Source organism: Ranitomeya variabilis, chromosome 2 (genome assembly GCF_051348905.1).
Source record: "Ranitomeya variabilis isolate aRanVar5 chromosome 2, aRanVar5.hap1, whole genome shotgun sequence".
Taxonomy (NCBI): domain Eukaryota; kingdom Metazoa; phylum Chordata; class Amphibia; order Anura; family Dendrobatidae; genus Ranitomeya; species Ranitomeya variabilis.
Window position 1 is genome coordinate 1,115,165,399 of NC_135233.1, and position 19,960 is coordinate 1,115,185,358.

A 19,960-nucleotide genomic window follows, 5' to 3' on the forward strand; every position below is an offset into this window, starting at 1 on the left:
TCTCGAGTCTGCTAAACGCCTTAATCCGAGACAGGCCCGCTGGTCATTGTTTTTCTCCCGCTTTGATTTTGTTGTCTCGTATTTACCAGGTTCAAAGAATGTGAAGGCCGATGCTCTTTCTAGGAGCTTTGTGCCTGATGCTCCTGAAGTCGCTGATCCTGTTGGTATTCTTAAAGATGGAGTTATCTTGTCAGCTATTTCTCCGGATCTGCGACGTGTGTTGCAGAGATTTCAGGCTGATAGGCCTGAGTCTTGTCCACCTGACAGACTGTTTGTCCCGGATAAGTGGACTAGCAGAGTCATTTCCGAGGTTCATTCCTCGGTGTTGGCAGGTCACCCGGGAATTTTTGGCACCAGAGATCTGGTGGCCAGGTCCTTTTGGTGGCCTTCCTTGTTAAGGGATGTGCGGTCATTTGTGCAGTCCTGTGGGACTTGTGCTCGAGCCAAGCCTTGCTGTTCTCGTGCCAGCGGTTTGCTCTTGCCCTTGCCTGTCCCGAAGAGACCTTGGACACATATCTCCATGGATTTCATTTCTGATCTTCCGCTATCTCAGGGCATGTCCGTTATCTGGGTGATATGTGATCGCTTCTCCAAGATGGTCCATTTGGTTCCTTTGCCTAAGCTGCCTTCCTCTTCCGATCTGGTTCCTGTGTTTTTCCAGAACGTGGTTCGTTTGCACGGCATCCCTGAGAATATTGTGTCAGACAGAGGATCCCAGTTCGTTTCCAGGTTCTGGCGATCCTTTTGTAGTAGGATGGGCATTGATTTGTCGTTTTCGTCTGCTTTCCATCCTCAGACTAATGGACAGACGGAGCGAACCAATCAGACTTTGGAGGCTTATTTGAGGTGTTTTGTCTCTGCTGATCATGACGATTGGGTGACATTCTTGCCGTTGGCTGAGTTTGCCCTTAATAATCGGGCTAGTTCCGCCACCTTGGTTTCGCCTTTTTTCTGCAACTCTGGTTTCCATCCTCGCTTTTCTTCGGGTCATGTGGAGCCTTCTGACTGTCCTGGGGTGGATTCTGTGGTGGATAGGTTGCAGCGGATCTGGAATCATGTGGTGGACAACTTGAAGTTGTCACAGGAGAGGGCTCAGCGCTTTGCCAACCGCCGCCGCGGTGTGGGTCCCCGACTACGCGTTGGGGATTTGGTATGGCTTTCTTCCCGCTTTGTTCCTATGAAGGTCTCCTCTCCCAAATTTAAACCTCGTTTTATTGGGCCTTACAAGATATTGGAAATCCTTAATCCTGTATCTTTTCGTCTGGATCTTCCTGTGTCGTTTGCTATTCACAATGTATTTCATAGGTCCTTGTTGCGGCGGTACATTGTGCCTGTAGTTCCTTCTGCTGAGCCTCCTGCTCCGGTGTTGGTTGAGGGCGAGTTGGAGTACGTGGTGGAGAAGATCTTGGATTCTCGCCTCTCCAGGCGGAGGCTTCAGTACCTGGTCAAGTGGAAGGGCTATGGTCAGGAGGATAATTCCTGGGTGGTCGCCTCTGATGTTCATGCGGCCGATTTAGTTCGTGCCTTTCATGCCGCTCATCCTGATCGCCCTGGTGGTCGTGGTGAGGGTTCGGTGACCCCTCACTAAGGGGGGGGTACTGTTGTGAATTTGCTTTTTGCTCCCTCTAGTGGTTACTAGTTTTTTGACTCTGGTTTTTCTGTCATTCCTTTTATCCGCACCTGGGTCGTTAGTTAGGGGTGTTGCTATATAAGCTCCCTGGACCTTCAGTTCTATGCCTGGCAACGTAGTTATCAGAGCTAGTCTGCTGTGCTCTTGTCTACTGATCCTGGTTCCAGTTATATCAGCTAAGTCTGCCTTTTGCTTTTTGCTATTTGTTTTGGTTTTGTATTTTTGTCCAGCTTGTTCCTAAACTATATCCTGACCTTTGCTGGAAGCTCTAGGGGGCTGGTGTTCTCCCCCCGGACCGTTAGACGGTTCGGGGGTTCTTGAATTTCCAGTGTGGATTTTGATAGGGTTTTTGTTGACCATATAAGTTACCTTTCTTTATTCTGCTATCAGTAAGCGGGCCTCTCTGTGCTAAACCTGGTTCATTTCTGTGTTTGTCATTTCCTCTTACCTCACCGTTATTATTTGTGGGGGGCTTCTATCCAGCTTTGGGGTCCCCTTCTCTGGAGGCAAGAAAGGTCTTTGCTTTCCTCTACTAGGGGTAGCTAGATTCTCCGGCTGGCGCGTGTCATCTAGAATCAACGTAGGAATGATCCCCGGCTACTGCTAGTGTTGGCGTTAGGAGTAGATATATGGTCAACCCAGTTACCACTGCCCTATGAGCTGGATTTTTGTATTCTGCAGACTTCCACGTTCCTCTGAGACCCTCGCCATTGGGGTCATAACAGAGCATATAGTGTGAGCGGAGCGAGAGGCTGACAGGGAGCATATAGTGTGAGTGGAGCGAGAGGCTGACAGGGAGCATATAGTGTGAGCGGAGCGAGAGGCTGACAGGGAGCAGTGTGAGCGGAGCGAGAGGCTGACAGGGAGCATATAGTGTGAGCGGAGCGAGAGGCTGACAGGGAGCATATAGTGTGAGCGGAGTGAGAGGCTGACAGGGAGCATATTGTGTGAGCGGAGCGAGAGGCTAACAGGGAGCATATAGTGTGAGCGGAGCGAGAGGCTGACAGGGAGCATATAGTGTGAGCGGAGCGAGAGGCTGACAGGGAGCATATAGTGTGAGCGGAGCGAGAGACTGACAGGGAGCATATAGTGTGAGCGGAGCGAGAGGCTGACAGGGAGCATATAGTGTGAGCGGAGCGAGAGGCTGACAGGGAGCATATAGTGTGAGCGGAGCGAGAGGCTGACACGGAGCATATAGTGTGAGCGGAGCGAGAGACTGACAGGGAGCATATAGTGTGAGCGGAGCGAGAGGCTGACAGGGAGCATATAGTGTGAGCGGAGCGAGAGGCTGACAGGGAGCATATAGTGTGAGAGAAGCGAGTGAGAGGCTGACAGGGAGCATATAGTGTGAGCGGAGCGAGAGGCTGACACGGAGCATATAGTGTGAGCGGAGTGAGAGACTGACAGGGAGCATATAGTGTGAGCGGAGCGAGAGGCTGACAGAGAGCATATAGTGTGAGCGGAGCGAGAGGCTGACAGGGAGCATATAGTGTGAGAGAAGCGAGTGAGAGGCTGACAGGGAGCATATAGTGTGAGCGGAGCGAGAGGCTGACAGGGAGCATATAGTGTGAGAGAAGCGAGCGAGAGACTGACAGGGAACATATAGAGTGAGCGGAGCGAGATTTTGAAAGGGAGCATATAGTATGAGCGGAGCGAGAGGCTGACAGGGAGCATATAGTGTGAGCGGAGCGAGAGGCTGACAGGGAGCATATAGTGTGAGCGGAGCAAGAGGCTGACAGGGAGCATATAGTGTGAGCGGAGCGAGAGGCTGACAGGGATCATATAGTGTGAGCGGAGCGAGAGGCTGACAGGGAGCATATAGTGTGAGCGGAGCGAGAGGCTGACAGGGAGCATATAGTGTGAGCGGAGCGAGAGGCTGACAGGGAGCATATAGTGTGAGCGGAGTGAGAGACTGACAGGGAGCAGTGTGAGCGGAGCGAGAGGCTGACAGGGAGCATATAGTGTGAGCGGAGCGAGAGGCTGACAGGGAGCATATAGTGTGAGCGGAGCGAGAGACTGACAGGGAGCATATAGTGTGAGCGGAGCGAGAGGCTGACAGGGAGCATATAGTGTGAGCGGAGCGAGAGGCTGACAGGAAGCATATTGTTGTGGGCTGTGTTTCGGGGCTCCCTCTTGTGGTCACTAATGGTAGTGTATGAGTCATGTCTTTCTGCAGGCCTGGACTTCAGCTGTTCCATTAATCTGTGGGTGTTCCCTATTTAGTCCTCCTTAGGACTCAGTCTCTTGCCTGGTATCGATGTATTCAGTCCTATTTGGTCTCCTCCTGATTCCTTGCTATCTGTCTCATGGAAGAAAAGCTAAGTCCAGTTTGCATACTTTGGATCATTTGCATTATCAGTGTTTTTTGTTCAGCTTGCTCAAAATGTGATTTTCTAGCTCGCTGGAAGCTCTAGGGTGCCGATATTCACCCCTCACACCGTCAGTCGGTGCGAGGGTTCTTGAATACTCAGCGTGGATGTTTTTGCAGGGTTTTCTGCTGACCGCATAGTTCACTTTCTATTTTCTGCCTATCTAGATTTGTGGGCCTCACTTTGCTAAATCTAGTTCATCTCTACGTTTGTGTTTTCCTCTTGCCTCACCGTTATTATTTGTTGGGGGCTTTCTATATCTTTGGGGTTAATTTCTCTGGAGGCAAGTGAGGTCTTATTTTCCCTTTAGGGGTAGTCAGTTCTCCGGCTGGCTCGAGACGTCTAGAATCAACGTAGGCACGTTCACCAGCTACTTCTAGTTGTGTGTCAGGATCAGGTATGCGGTTAGCCCAGTTTTCACCTCCCTAGAGCAGTTCTATGTTTTTTGCACACTGAGCCAGAATACCAGAGATCCTGTACCACAGGACTGGTGTATAGCAAATGTGGTGCCAATATTCAAAAAAGGGGCAAAAACTGAACTCGGTAATTATAGGCCAGTAAGTTTAACCTCTACTGTGGGTAAAATCCTGGAGGGCATTCTAAGGGATGCTATGCTGGAGTATCTGAAGAGGAATAACCTCATGACCCAGTATCAGCACGGGTTTACTAGGGACCGTTCATGTCAGACTAATTTGATCAGCTTCTATGAAGAGGTAAGTTCAGGACTGGACCAAGGGAACCCAGTGGACGTAGTATATATGGACTTTTCCAAAGCTTTTGATACGGTGCCACACAAAAGGTTGTTACATAAAATGAGAGTAATGGGGATAGGGGAAAATATGTGTAAGTGGGTTGAGAGCTGGCTCAGGGATAGGAAACAAAGGGTGGTTATTAATGGAGCACACTCGGACTGGGTCGCGGTTAGCAGTGGGGTACCACAGGGGTCAGTATTGGGCCCTCTTCTTTTTAACATATTTATTAATGACCTTGTAGGGGGCATTCAGAGTAGAATTTCAATATTTGCAGATGACACTAAACTCTGCAGGGAAATCAATACAGGGGAGGACAATTTTATATTACAGGATGATTTATGTAAACTAGAAGCTTGGGCTGATAAATGGCAAATGAGCTTTAATGGGGATAAATGTAAGGTCATGCACTTGGGTAGAAGTAATAAGATGTATAACTATGTGCTTAATTCTAAAACTCTGGGCAAAACCGTCAATGAAAAAGACCTGGGTGTATGGGTGGATGACAAACTCATATTCAGTGGCCAGTGTCAGGCAGCTGCTACAAAGGCAAATAAAATAATGGGATGTATTAAAAGAGGCATAGATGCTCATGAGGAGAACATAATTTTACCTCTATACAAGTCACTAGTTCGACCACACTTAGAATACTGTGCACAGTTCTGGTCTCCGGTGTATAAGAAAGACATAGCTGAACTGGAGCGGGTGCAGAGAAGAGCGACCAAGGTTATTAGAGGACTGAGGGGTCTGCAATACCAAGATAGGTTATTGGGGCTATTTAGTTTGGAAAAACGAAGACTAAGGGGTGATCTTATGTTAATGTATAAATATATGAGGGGACAGTACAAAGACCTTTCTGATGATCTTTTTAATCATAGACCTGAGACAGGGACAAGGGGGCATCCTCTACGTCTGGAGGAAAGAAGGTTTAAGCATAATAACAGACGCAGATTCTTTACTGTAAGAGCAGTGAGACTATGGAACTCTCTGCCGTATGATGTAATGAGTGATTCATTAATTAAATTTAAGAGGGGACTGGATACCTTTCTGGAAAAGTATAATGTTACAGGGTATATACACTAGATTCCTTGATAAGGCGTTGATCCAGGGAACTAGTCTGATTGCCGTATGTGGAGTCGGGAAGGAATTTTTTTCCCCATGGTGGAGTTACTCTTGCCACATGGGGTTTTTTTGCCTTCCCCTGGATCAACATGTTAGGGCATGTTAGGTTAGGCTATGGGTTGAACTAGATGGACTTACAGTCTTCTTTCAACCTTAATAACTATGTAACTATGTAACTATGTAACTAGGATCATAACAGTATGCCAGGCCACAGTAAATGTTTAAAGCATCGCAGAAGCGGGATTAAAAAGAAGTTCTGAGTTTTTTTTTGTTTTTTTTGTTGCAGTCTGTCTAGCTTTTTTCTTCCCCTTATACTCTGAGTGGTTTTGAGCTCTGCTGCAGACATGGATTTTCAGACTCTGACTTCTAGTGTGGATCAGCTTGCTGCAAGGGTGCAAAGCATTCAGGATTTTGTCACTCATAGTCCTATGTCTGAACCAAAAATACCTATCCCTGAGCTGTTTTTTGGAGATAGATCTAAGTTCCTGAATTTTAGGAATAATTGCAAATTGTTTCTGTCTCTGAGACCTCGTTCCTCTGGGGATTCCACTCAGCAAGTTAAAATTGTTATCTCCTTCTTGCGTGGCGACCCTCAAGATTGGGCCTTCTCTCTGGCGCCAGGGGATCCTGCATTGGTGAATGTTGATGCGTTTTTTCTGGCGCTTGGTTTGCTTTATGAGGAGCCTAATCTTGAAAATCAGGCCGAAAAGGCCTTGCTAGCTATCTCTCAAGGTCAGGACGAAGCTGAGGTATATTGTCAAAAATTTCGGAAATGGTCCGTGCTTACTCAATGGAATGAGTGTGCCCTGGCCGCAAATTTCAGAAATGGTCTTTCTGAAGCCATTAAGAATGTGATGGTGGGGTTTCCTATCCCTACAAGTCTGAATGATTCAATGGCTCTGGCCATTCAAATTGATCGGCGTTTGCGGGAGCGCAAATCTGCTAATCCTTTGGCGGTGCTGTCTGAACGGACACCTGACCCTATGCAATGTGACAGAATTCTGACCAGAGCCGAACGGCAAAATCATAGACGTCAAAATGGGTTGTGTTTCTACTGTGGTGATTCAAGGCATGTTATCTCAGCATGCTCTAAGCGCTTAAAAATAATTGTTAATCCTGTCGCCATTAGTACTTTACAGCCTAAGTTTATTTTGTCTGTGACCTTAATTTGTTCATTGTCTTCTTACTCAGTCATGGCTTTTGTGGATTCTGGTGCTGCTCTGAGTCTGATGGATTTGTCGTTTGCCAGGCGCTGTGGTTTTGTCCTGGAGCCGTTGGAATTTCCTATTCCTCTTAGAGGAATTGATGCTACGCCATTGGCGGAGAATAAACCTCAGTATTGGACGCAAGTGACCATGTGCATGACTCCTGTACATCAGGAGGTGATTCGCTTCCTTGTTCTGCATGATTTGCATGATGTGGTCGTTTTGGGTCTGCCATGGCTACAGATCCATAATCCAGTTTTGGATTGGAAAGCTATGACTGTGTCAAGTTGGGGTTGTCGGGGGATTCATGGTGATACTCCGTTGGTGTCTATTGCTTCTTCCACTCCTTCTGAGACCCCTGAGTTTTTGTCTGATTACCAGGATGTATTTAGTGAACCCAGGTCCAGTGTCCTTCCTCCTCATAGGGACTGTGATTGTGCTATAAATTTGATTCCTGGTAGTAAATTTCCTAAGGGTCGACTCTTTAATTTGTCTGTACCAGAGCATGCCGTGATGCGGAGTTATATAAAGGAGTCTTTGGAGAAGGGTCATATTCGTCCATCCTCTTCTCCTCTTGGTGCAGGATTCTTTTTTGTGGCCAAAAAGGACGGGTCTTTGAGACCTTGTATAGATTATCGTCTTCTGAATAAGATCACGGTCAAGTTTCAGTATCCTTTGCCATTGTCTGATTTGTTTGCTCGGATTAAGGGTGCCAGTTGGTTCACCAAGCTAGATCTTCGTGGTGCGTATAACCTTGTGCGTATTAAGCTGGGAGATGAATGGAAAACAGCATTTAATACGCCCGAGGGTCATTTTGAGTACTTGGTGATGCCGTTTGGACTCTCTAATGCCCCTTCTGTGTTTCAGTCCTTCATGCATGACATCTTCCGGAAATATCTGGATACATTTATGATTGTTTATCTGGATGATATTTTGGTTTTTTCTGATGATTGGGAGTCCCATGTGAACCAGGTCAGGATGGTGTTTCAGGTTCTGCGTGATAATGCTTTGTTTGTGAAGGGCTCAAAATGTCTCTTTGGAGTACAGAAGGTGTCTTTTTTGGGTTTTATTTTTTCCCCTTCTACTGTGGAGATGGACCCAGTCAAGGTCCAGGCTATTCATGACTGGACTCAGCCCACGTCTGTTAAGAGCCTTCAGAAGTTCTTGGGCTTTGCTAACTTTTACCGTCGTTTTATCGCTAATTTTTCTAGCGTAGTTAAACCTTTGACGGATATGACCAAGAAAGGTTCTGATGTTGCTAATTGGTCTCCTGCGGCCATGGAGGCCTTTCGGGAGCTGAAGCGCCGGTTTACTTCAGCACCAGTCTTGTGCCAGCCGGATGTCTCTCTTCCCTTCCAGATTGAAGTTGATGCTTCTGAGATTGGTGCGGGGGCCGTTTTGTCGCAGAGAAGCTCTGATGGCTCTGTGATGAAGCCATGTGCTTTCTTTTCCAGAAAATTTTCGCCTGCTGAGCGGAACTATGATGTTGGTAATCGGGAGTTGTTGGCTATGAAGTGGGCATTTGAGGAGTGGCGACATTGGCTCGAGGGAGCTAAGCATCGTGTGGTGGTCTTGACTGATCATAAAAATCTGATTTATCTCGAGTCTGCCAAGTGTCTGAATCCTAGACAGGCTCGTTGGTCGTTGTTTTTCTCCCGTTTTGACTTTGTGGTCTCATACTTGCCTGGTTCGAAGAACTTGAAGGCTGATGCGCTTTCTAGGAGTTTTGTGCCTGACTCTCCGGGAGTCTCAGAACCGGCTGGTATTTTCAGAGAGGGAGTGATTTTGTCTGCCATTTCCCCAGATTTGCGACGAGTGTTGCAGAAATTTCAGGCTGATAGACCTGATCGTTGCCCACCAGAGAGACTGTTTGTCCCTGATAGATGGACAAGCAGAGTTATTTCCGAGGTTCATTCTTCGGTGTTGGCAGGGCATCCTGGGATTTTTGGTACCAGAGATTTGGTGGCTAGGTCCTTCTGGTGGCCTTCCTTGTCGCGGGATGTGCGTTCCTTTGTGCAGTCCTGTGGGATTTGTGCTCGGGCTAAGCCTTGCTGTTCTCGTGCCAGCGGGTTGCTTTTGCCCTTGCCTATCCCGAAGAGGCCTTGGACGCACATTTCCATGGATTTCATTTCGGATCTTCCAGTATCTCAGAAGATGTCTGTCACCTGAGTGGTGTGTGATCGTTTTTCTAAAATGGTCCATTTGGTGCCCTTACCTAAGTTGCCTTCTTCCTCCGATTTGGTTCCTTTGTTCTTTCAGAATGTGGTTCGTTTGCACGGCATCCCTGAGAATATTGTGTCTGACAGAGGATCCCAATTTGTGTCCAGATTCTGACGATCCTTTTGTGCTAAGATGGGTATTGACTTGTCGTTCTCATCGGCTTTTCATCCTCAGACTAATGGCCAAACCGAGCGAACTAATCAGACGTTGGAAACTTATTTAAGATGTTTTGTTTCTGCTGATCAGGATGATTGGGTGACCTTTTTGCCTCTGGCCGAGTTTGCCCTTAATAATAGGGCTAGTTCTGCCACTTTGGTTTCGCCCCTTTTCTGCAATTCTGGTTTTCATCCTCGTTTTTCCACGGGCCAGGTTGAACCTTCTGACTGTCCTGGGGTTGATTCGGTGGTGGATAGGTTGAAGCAGATTTGGAACCATGTGGTGGACAATTTGAAATTGTCACAGGAGACGGCTCAGCGTTTTTCCAACCGCCGCCGCGGTGTGGGTCCCCGACTTCGTGTTGGGGATTTGGTTTGGTTGTCTTCTCGGCATGTTCCTTTGAAGGTCTCCTCTCCTAAGTTCAAGCCTCGCTTTATCGGTCCTTATAAGATTTTGGAAATCCTTAACCCGGTGTCTTTTCGTTTGGACCTTCCAGCGTCATTTGCTATTCATAATGTGTTCCATAGGTCTTTGCTGCGGCGGTACGTGGTGCCTGTGGTTCCTGCTGTTGAGCCTCCTGCCCCGGTTTTGGTTGAGGGCGAGTTGGAGTACGTAGTAGAGAAGATCTTGGATTCTCGTATCTCTAGACGTCGTCTTCAGTATTTGGTTAAGTGGAAGGGCTATGGTCAGGAGGATAATTCCTGGGTTGTCGCCTCTTATGTTCATGCGGCTGATTTGGTTCATGCCTTTTACGCTGCTCATCCTGATCACCCTGGGGGTCTTGGTGAGGGTTTGGTGACCCCTCCTCAAGGGGGGGGTACTGTTGTGAGCTGTGTTTCGGGGCTCCCTCTTGTGGTCACTAATGGTAGTGTATGAGTCATGTCTTTCTGCAGGCCTGGACTTCAGCTGTTCCATTAATCTGTGGGTGTTCCCTATTTAGTCCTCCTTAGGACTCAGTCTCTTGCCTGGTATCGATGTATTCAGTCCTATTTGGTCTCCTCCTGATTCCTTGCCATCTGTCTCATGCAAGAAAAGCTAAGTCCAGTTTGCATACTTTGGATCATTTGCATTATCAGTGTTTTTTGTTCAGCTTGCTCAAAATGTGATTTTCTAGCTCGCTGGAAGCTCTAGGGTGCTGACATTCTCCCCTCACACCGTCAGTCGGTGCGGGGGTTCTTGAATACTCAGCGTGGATGTTTTTGCAGGGTTTTCTGCTGACCGCATAGTTTACTTTCTATTTTCTGCCTTTCTAGATTAGTGGGCCTCACTTTGCTAAATCTAGTTCATCTCTACGTTTGTGTTTTCCTCTTGCCTCACCGTTATTATTTGTTGGGGGCTTTCTATATCTTTGGGGTTAATTTCTCTGGAGGCAAGTGAGGTCTTCTTTTCCCTTTAGGGGTAGTCAGTTCTCCGGCTGGCTCGAGACGTCTAGAATCAATGTAGGCACGTTCACCAGCTACTTCTAGTTGTGTGTCAGGATCAGGTATGCGGTTAGCCCAGTTTCCACCTCCCTAGAGCAGTTCTATGTTTTTGCACACTGAGCCAGAATACCAGAGATCCTCTACCACTAGGATCATAACAGCATATAGTGTGAGCCGAGCGAGAGGCTGACAGGAAGCATATAGTGTGAGCGGAGCGAGAGGCTGACAGGGAGCATATAGTGTGAGTGGAACGAGAGGCTGACAGGGAGCAGTGTGAGCGGAGCGAGAGGTTGACAGGGAGCATATAGTGTGAGCGGAGCGAGAGGCTGACAGGGAGAATATAGTGTGAGCGGAGCGAGAGACTGACAGGGAGCATATAGTGTGAGCGGAGCGAGAGGCTGACAGGGAGCATATAGTGTGAGCGGAGCAAGAGGCTGACAGGGAGCATATAGTGTGAGCGGAGCGAGAGACTGACAGGGAGCATATAGTGTGAGCGGAGCGAGAGGCTGACAGGGAGCATATAGTGTGAGCGGAGCGAGAGGCTGACAGGGAGCATATAGTGTGAGCGGAGAGGCTGACAGGGAGCATATAGTGTGAGAGAAGCGAGTGAGAGGCTGACAGGGAGCATATAGTGTGAGCGGAGTGAGAGGCTGACAGGGAGCATATAGTGTGAGCGGAGCGAGAGGCTGACAGGGAGCATATAGTGTGAGCAGAGCGAAAGGCTGACAGGGAGCATATAGTGTGAGCGGAGCGAGAGGCTGACAGGGAGCATATAGTGTGAGCGGAGCGAGAGGCTGACAGGGAGCATATAGTGTGAGCGGAGCGAGAGGCTGACAGGGAGCATATGGTGTGAGCGGAGCGAGAGGCTGACAGGGAGCATATAGTGTGAGCGGAGCGAGAGGCTGACAGGGAGCATATAGTGTGAGCGGAGCGAGAGGCTGACAGGGAGCATATAGTGTGAGCGGAGCGAGAGGCTGACAGGTAGCATATAGTGTGAGCGGAGTGAGAGGCTGACAGGGAGCATATAGTGTGAGCGGAGCGAGAGGCTGACAGGGAGCAGTGTGAGCAGAGCGAGAGGCTGACAGGGAGCATATAGTGTGAGCGGAGCGAGAGGCTGACAGGGAGCATATAGTGTGAGCGGAGCGAGAGACTGACAGGGAGCATATAGTGTGAGAGAAGTGAGCGAGAGGCTGACAGGGAGCATATAGTGTGAGAGAAGCGAGAGGCTGACAGATAGCATATAGTGTGAGCGGAGCGAGAGGCTGACAGGGAGCATATAGTGTGAGCGGAGCGAGAGGCTGACAGGGAGCAGTGTGAGCAGAGCGAGAGGCTGACAGGGAGCATATAGTGTGAGCGGAGCGAGAGGCTGACAGGGAGCATATAGTGTGAGCGGAGCGAGAGACTGACAGGGAGCATATAGTGTGAGCGGAGCGAGAGGCTGACAGGGAGCATATAGTGTGAGCGGAGTGAGAGGCTGACAGGGAGCATATAGTGTGAGAGAAGCGAGTGAGAGGCTGACAGGGAGCATATAGTGTGAGCGGAGTGAGAGGCTGACAGGGAGCATATAGTGTGAGAGAAGTGAGCGAGAGGCTGACAGGGAGCATATAGTGTGAGAGAAGCGAGAGGCTGACAGGGAGCATATAGTGTGAGAGAAGCGAGTGAGAGGCTGACAGGGAGCATATAGTGTGAGCGGAGCGAGAGGCTGACAGGGAGCATATAGTGTGAGCGGAGCGAGAGGCTGACAGGGAGCATATAGTGTGAGCGGAGCGAGAGGCTGACAGGGAGCATATAGTGTGAGCGGAGCGAGAGGCTGACAGGGAGCATATAGTGTGAGCGGAGCGAGAGGCTGACAGGGAGCATATAGTGTGAGCGGAGCGAGAGGCTGACAGGGAGCATATAGTGTGAGCAGAGCGAGAGGCTGACAGGGAGCATATAGTGTGAGCGGAGCGAGAGGCTGACAGGGAGCATATAGTGTGAGCGGAGCGAGAGGCTGACAGGTAGCATATAGTGTGAGCGGAGCGAGAGGCTGACAGGGAGCATATAGTGTGAGCGAAGCGAGAGGCTGACAGGGAGCAGTGTGAGCAGAGCGAGAGGCTGACAGGGAGCATATAGTGTGAGCGGAGCGAGAGGCTGACAGGGAGCATATAGTGTGAGCGGAGCGAGAGACTGACAGGGAGCATATAGTGTTAGCGGAGCGAGAGGCTGACAGGGAGCATATAGTGTGAGCGGAGCGAGAGGCTGACAGGGAGCATTGTTATGACCCCAATGGCAGAGGGTCTCAAAAGTATATACCAAGTCTGCAAACACAAAAAAACAGCTCATAGGGCAGTGGTAACTGGGCTGACCATATATCTAATCCTAGCACCACAAATAGCAGCAGCCGGGGAACGTGCCTACGTTGGTTCTAGACGTCTCGCGCCAGCCGGAGAACTAACTAACCCTAGAAGGGAAAAGATAGACCTTTCTTGCCTCCAGAGAAAAGACCCCAAAAGTTGGATACAAGCCCCCAACAAATAATAACGGTGAGGTAAGGAGAAAAGACAAACGTAAGAATGAACTAGATATTTAGCAAAGAGAGGCCCACTGACTAATAGCAGAATATAGTAAGATGACTTATATGGCCAGCAAAAACCCTATCAAAATTTCCACGCTGGATATTCAAGAACCCCCGAACCGTCTAACGGCCCGGGGGGAGAACACCAGCCCCCTAGAGCTTCCAGCAAAATCAGGAATCACATTTAGTATAAGCTGGACAAAAAATAAGAGCAAAGCAAATAACCAAAAAACAAGGAAGCAGGACTTAGCTTAATTTTGCAAGATCCAAGACCAGCAGACAGGAGCAAACAGAAAGGAACTGATTACGATGCCAGGCACTTGACTGAGAAACCAGGAAGCTTATATAGCAACACCCCTGGACTAACGACCCAGGTGGGTGCCAAACTGAGGAAAGACAATCCCAGAGTCATATCACTAGTGACCACAAGAGGGAGCCAAAAAAGTCTAATTCACAACAGAGCATATAGTGTGAGCGGAGCGAGACGCTGACAGGGAGCATATAGTGTGAGAGAAGCGAGCGAGAGACTGACATTGAGCATATAGTGTGAGCGGAGCGAGAGGCTGACAGGGAGCATATAGTGTGAGCGGAGCGAGAGGCTGACAGGGAGCAGTGTGAGCGGAGCGAGAGGCTGACAGGGAGCATATAGTGTGAGCGGAGCGAGAGGCTGACAGGGAGCATATAGTGTGAGCGGAGCGAGAGACTGACAGGGAGCATATAGTGTGAGCGGAGCGAGAGGCTGACAGGGAGCATATAGTGTGAGCGGAGCGAGAGGCTGACAGGGAGCATATAGTGTGAGCGGAGCAAGAGGCTGACAGGGAGCATATAGTGTGAACGGAGCGAGAGGCTGACAGGGAGTAGTGTGAGCGGAGCGAAAGGCTGACAGGGAGCATATAGTGTGAGTGGAGCGAGAGGCTGACAGGGAGCATATAGTGTGAGCGGAGCGAGAGGCTGACAGGAAGCATATAGTGTGAGCGGAGCGAGAGGCTGACAGAAAGCATATAGTGTGAGCGGAGCGAGAGGCTGACAGGGAGCATATAGTGTGAGCGGAGCGAGAGACTGACAGGGAGCATATAGTGTGAGCGGAGCGAGAGGCTGACAGGGAGCATATAGTGTGAGCGGAGCGAGAGGCTGACAGGAAGCATATAGTGTGAGCGGAGCGAGAGGCTGACAGGGAGCATATAGTGTGAGCGGAGCGAGAGGCTGACAGGGAGCATATAGTGTGAGCGGAGCGAGAGGCTGACAGGGAGCATATAGTGTGAGCGGAGCGAGAGGCTGACAGGGAGCATATAGTGCGAGCGGAGCGAGAGGCTGACAGGGAGCATATAGTAAGAGCGGAGCGAGAGGCTGACAGGAAGCATATAGTGTGAGAGAAGCGAGAGGCTGACAGGGAGCATATAGTGTGAGCGGAGCGAGTGAGAGGCTGACAGGGAGCATATAGTGTGAGCGGAGCGAGAGGCTGACAGGGAGCATATAGTGTGAGCGGAGCGAGAGGCTGACAGGGAGCATATAGTGTGAGCGGAGCGAGAGGCTGACAGGGAGCATATAGTGTGAGTGGAGCGAGAGACTGACAGGGAGCATATAGTGTGAGCGGAGCGAGAGGCTGACAGGGAGCATATAGTGTGAGCGGAGCGAGAGGCTGACAGGGAGCATATAGTGTGGGCGGAGCAAGAGGCTGACAGGGAGCATATAGTGTGAGCGGAGCGAGAGGCTGACAGGGAGCATATAGTGTGAGCGGAGCGAGAGGCTGACAGGGAGCATATAGTGTGAGCGGAGCGAGAGACTGACAGGGAGCATATAGTGTGAGCGGAGCGAGAGGCTGACAGGGAGCATATAGTGTGAGCAGAGCGAGAGGCTGACAGGGAGCATATAGTGTGAGCGGAGCGAGAGGCTGACAGGGAGCATATAGTGTGAGCGGAGCGAGAGGCTGACAGGGAGCATATAGTGTGAGCGGAGCGAGAGGCTGACAGGGTGCATATAGTGTGAGCGGAGCGAGAGGCTGACAGGGAGCATATAGTGTGAGCGGAGCGAGAGGCTGACAGGGAGCATATAGTGTGAGCGGACCGAGAGGCTGATAGGGAGCATATAGTGTGAGCGGAGCGAGAGGCTGACAGGGAGCACATAGTGTGAGCGGAGCGAGTGAGAGGCTGACAGGGAGCATATATTGTGAGCGGAGCGAGAGGCTGACAGGGAGCATATAGTGTGAGCGGAGCGAGAGGCTGACAGGGAGCATATAGTGTGAGCGGAGCGAGAGGCTGACAGGGAGCATATAGTGTGAGCGGAGCGAGAGGCTGACAGGGAGCATATAGTGTGAGAGAAGCGAGAGGCTGACAGGGAGCATATAGTGTGAGCGGAGCGAGTGAGAGGCTGACAGGGAGCATATAGTGTGAGCGGAGCGAGAGGCTGACAGGGAGCATATAGTGTGAGCGGAGCGAGAGGCTGACAGGGAGCATATAGTGTGAGCGAAGCGAGAAGCTGACAGGGAGCATATAGTGTGAGCGGAGCGAGAGGCTGACAGGGAGCATATAGTGTGAGCGGAGCGAGAGGCTGACAGGGAGCATATAGTGTGAGTGGAGCGAGAGGCTGACAGGGAGCATATAGTGTGAGCGGAGCGAGAGACTGACAGGGAGCATATGGTGTGAGCGGAGCGAGAAGCTGACAGGGAGCATATAGTGTGAGCGGAGCGAGAGGCTGACAGGGAGCATATAGTGTGAGCGGAGCGAGAGGCTGACAGGGAGCACATAGTGTGAGCGGAGCGAGAGGCTGACAGGGAGCATATAGTGTGAGCGGAGCGAGAGGCTGACAGGGAGCATATAGTGTGAGCGGAGCGAGAGGCTGACAGGGAGCATATAGTGTGAGCGGAGCGAGAGGCTGACAGGGAGCATATAGTGTGAGCGGAGCGAGAGGCTGACAGGGAGCATATAGTGTGAGCGGAGCGAGAGGCTGACAGGGAGCATATAGTGTGAGCGGAGCGAGAGGCTGACAGGGAGCATATAGTGTGAGCGGAGCGAGAGGCTGACAGGGAGCATATAGTGTGAGCGGAGCGAGAGGCTGACAGGGAGCATATAGTGTGAGCGGAGCGAGAGGCTGACAGGGAGCATATAGTGTGAGCGAAGCGAGAGGCTGACAGGGAGCATATAGTGTGAGCGGAGCGAGAGGCTGACAGGGAGCATATAGTGTGAGCGGAGCGAGAGGCTGACAGGGAGCATATAGTGTGAGCGGAGCGAGAGGCTGACAGGGAGCATATAGTGTAGTGTGAGAGAAGCGAGAGGCTGACAGGGAGCATATAGTGTGAGCGGAGCGAGAGGCTGACAGGGAGGATATAGTGTGAGCGGAGCGAGAGGCTGACAGGGAGCATATAGTGTGAGCGGAGCGAGAGGCTGACAGGGAGCATAAAGTGTGAGAGAAGCGAGAGGCTGACAGGGAGCATATAGTGTGAGAGAAGCGAGAGGCTGACAGGGAGCATATAGTGTGAGCGGAGCGAGAGGCTGACAGGGAGCATATAGTGTGAGCGGAGCGAGAGGCTGACAGGGAGCATATAGTGTGAGCGGAGCGAGAGGCTGACAGGGAGCATATAGTGTGAGCGGAGCGAGAGGCTGACAGGGAGCATATAGTGTGAGCGGAGCGAGAGGCTGACAGGGAGCATATAGTGTGAGCGGAGCGAGAGGCTGACAGGGAGCAGTGTGAGCGGAGCGAGAGGCTGACAGGGAGCATATAGTGTGAGCGGAGCGAGAGGCTGACAGGGAGCATATAGTGTGAGCGGAGCGAGAGGCTGACAGGGAGCATATAGTGTGAGCGGAGCGAGAGGCTGACAGGGAGCATATAGTGTGAGCGGAGCGAGAGGCTGACAGGGAGCATATAGTGTGAGCGGAGCGAGAGGCTGACAGGAAGCATATAGTGTGAGCGGAGCGAGAGGCTGACAGGGAGCATATAGTGTGAGAGAAGCGAGAGGCTGACAGGGAGCATATAGTGTGAGCGGAGCGAGAGGCTGACAGGGAGCATATAGTGTGAGCGGAGCGAGAGGCTGACAGGGAGCATATAGTGTGAGCGGAGCGAGAGGCTGACAGGGAGCATATAGTGTGAGCGGAGCGAGAGGCTGACAGGGAGCATATAGTGTGAGCGGAGCGAGAGGCTGACAGGGAGCATATAGTGTGAGCGGAGCGAGAGGCTGACAGGGAGCATATAGTGTGAGCGGAGCGAGAGGCTGACAGGGAGCATATAGTGTGAGCGGAGCGAGAGGCTGACAGGGAGCATATAGTGTGAGCGGAGCGAGAGGCTGACAGGGAGCATATAGTGTGAGCGGAGCGAGAGGCTGACAGGGAGCATATAGTGTGAGCGGAGCGAGAGGCTGACAGGGAGCATATAGTGTGAGCGGAGCGAGAGGCTGACAGGGAGGATATAGTGTGAGCGGAGCGAGAGGCTGACAGGGAGCATATAGTGTGAGCGGAGCGAGAGGCTGACAGGGAGCATATAGTGTGAGCGGAGCGAGAGGCTGACAGGGAGCATATAGTGTGAGCGGAGCGAGAGGCTGACAGGGAGCATATAGTGTGAGCGGAGCGAGAGGCTGACAGGGAGCATATAGTGTGAGCGGAGCGAGAGGCTGACAGGGAGGATATAGTGTGAGCGGAGCGAGAGGCTGACAGGGAGCATATAGTGTGAGCGGAGCGAGAGGCTGACAGGGAGCATATAGTGTGAGCGGAGCGAGAGGCTGACAGGGAGCATATAGTGTGAGCGGAGCGAGAGGCTGACAGGGAGCATATAGTGTGAGCGGAGCGAGAGGCTGACAGGGAGCATATAGTGTGAGCGGAGCGAGAGGCTGACAGGGAGCATATAGTGTGAGCGGAGCGAGAGGCTGACAGGGAGCATATAGTGTGAGAGAAGCGAGCGAGAGGCTGACAGGGAGCATATAGTGTGAGCGGAGCGAGAGGCTGACAGGGAGCATATAGTGTGAGCGGAGCGAGAGGCTGACAGGGAGCATATAGTGTGAACGGAGCGAGAGGCTGACAGGGAGCATATAGTGTGAGCGGAGCGAGAGGCTGACAGGGAGCATATAGTGTGAGCGGAGCGAGAGGCTGACAGGGAGCATATAGTGTGAGCGGAGCGAGAGGCTGACAGGGAGCATATAGTGTGAGCGGAGCGAGAGGCTGACAGGGAGCATATAGTGTGAGCGGAGCGAGAGGCTGACAGGGAGCATATAGTGTGAGCGGAGCGAGAGGCTGACAGGGAGCATATAGTGTGAGCGGAGCGAGAGGCTGACAGGGAAGAGGAGGAGGAAAGAGGAGGAGAGAGAGGCTGATGGGAGGAGGGACTGGAGAGGGGAGGGGAGGAGGGGAGGGGAGGAGAGGACGGGAGAGGAGTGCAGCCTAGGAGCAGTTACGACTAGGAAGGGCATAGGCTCCTCCTTTTTTCTACACTCTAGTCTCTTCCTTCATGTCACGGAGAAGCCCCGCCCCTTTGCTCCGGTCACATGGCTCTGACGTCATACAGGTCCTTGTCCGCCACTCTTCCTCGTTTCCCGCTAAGCCCCGCCCCTTCTGGTCACATGCCGCTGACGTCACCACTCTTCCGTCCGCTGTGGCAGGGCAGGAGGTGCGGGTCGCGGTCTCCGGTGTCCGCGCTGTCGGAGGCTCCGGTGTTATGTGGCGGATCCGCGGTGAGGTGAGGGCGGCGCACGCTGGGGATGTGGTGGGAGCAGCAGACGGGGATCTTCTGGCTGTTTCCTCACTGGCGACGGTTGTCTGCGGTGACATCGGCTGAGAGTTGTGCAGGATGGTGACCGCTGCCCCGATCTGCGCCCTCATCCATGTGATCCCTGCAGCCAAGAGGGGGACAGGACAGGGACCACTGTATATACGTCACATGGGGCACTGTATATACGTCACATGGGAGGACTGTATATACAACACATGGGGCCACTGTATATACGTCACATGGGGCCACTGTATATACAACACATGGGGCCACTGTATATACGTCACATGGGGCCACTGTATATACGTCACATGGGGCCACTGTATATACGTCACATGGGGCCACTGTATATACGTCACATGGGGCCACTGTATATACGTCACATGGGGCACTGTATATACGTCACATGGGAGCACTGTATATACGTCACATGGGGGCACTGTATATACGTCACATGGGGGCACTGTATATACGTCACATGGGGGCACTGTATATACGTCACATGGGGCCACTGTATATACGTCACATGGGGCCACTGTATATACGTCACATGGGGGCACTGTATATACGTCACATGGGGGCACTGTATATACTGTATATACGTCACATGGGAGCACTGTATATACGTCACATGGGGCCACTGTATATACGTCACATGGGAGCACTGTATATACGTCACATGGGGGCAATGTATATACGTCACATGGGGCCACTGTATATACGTCACATGGGGCCACTGTATATACGTCACATGGGGGCACTGTATATACGTCACATGGGGGCACTGTATATACGTCACATGGGGCCACTGTATATACGTCACATGGGGCCACTGTATATACG

General features: G+C 51.3%; 1 protein-coding gene and 1 pseudogene across 1 annotated transcript in view; both read left to right on the forward strand.

Annotated features, from left to right (window-relative positions):
- Positions 1-19,960, forward strand: part of LOC143808876 (uncharacterized) — a 986,487-nt gene that overhangs the window by 268,513 nt on the left and 698,014 nt on the right.
- Positions 18,945-19,960, forward strand: part of LOC143808898 (uncharacterized) — a 94,528-nt pseudogene continuing 93,512 nt past the window's right edge. Inside the window, exon 1 of the transcript XR_013222018.1 lies at positions 18,945-19,084. The product of XR_013222018.1 is annotated as an uncharacterized LOC143808898 (transcript). The remainder of the gene's footprint in view (positions 19,085-19,960) is intronic.